General features: G+C 33.6%; 1 protein-coding gene across 11 annotated transcripts in view; it reads right to left on the bottom strand.

Annotated features, from left to right (window-relative positions):
• Positions 1-670, bottom strand: part of LOC106867422 (NGFI-A-binding protein 1) — a 223,322-nt gene that overhangs the window by 175,776 nt on the left and 46,876 nt on the right. The window lies entirely within an intron of this gene.

The raw sequence follows: 670 nt of genomic DNA, 5'->3' as shown, positions 1-670 counted from the left end.
ATATATATATATACATACACACACACATATATATATATATACATACATACATACATATACACACATACACATATACATGCGTAGATATACAAATCTATATCTCTTTACACACACACAAACACATGTGTGCATATATGCACATGTGTGCTTGCAGGTGACAGACAGATAATATCATATTGATTGACTAACAGAATTGTTAAATCATTGGACAGAGGTTGCGCAGTAAAGTGTTAGTGCTCATTGCGTTGTTAGTCTAAATCTCACTGAGGTCAACTTTGCCTAGCATGTAATTTCAATAACTGGATTACAAGTCCATCTCGTGGGTTCAACTTTTTCTTATGCCCCTTCTCTTATTCTCTTAGAGTCAGCTATATTGTACTAAGAGGGTTATATGGCCCACTTAGTGTCCCTTGCCCCCAAGAAATTGCATAGTGTGAGCAAGGAACAAACAGACTCTTCCCACCTAGCATGCCACAGAAATTTGACAGGACATGGTGCCAAGAATGGCCTTAAGTGTTAAATGGTATGGAATGATCTGCAAAGAATTATATATCGACATGTACACAGATATACATTTGTACACACATACAGATATACACATATATGCATACATACATACATACATAAATATATATATATATATATATATATATATATATATATATATATA

Source organism: Octopus bimaculoides, chromosome 17 (genome assembly GCF_001194135.2).
Source record: "Octopus bimaculoides isolate UCB-OBI-ISO-001 chromosome 17, ASM119413v2, whole genome shotgun sequence".
In the NCBI taxonomy this organism is placed as follows: domain Eukaryota; kingdom Metazoa; phylum Mollusca; class Cephalopoda; order Octopoda; family Octopodidae; genus Octopus; species Octopus bimaculoides.
Note: the sequence above shows the minus strand (reverse complement) of the source record. Positions and strands in the feature narration are given on the sequence as shown.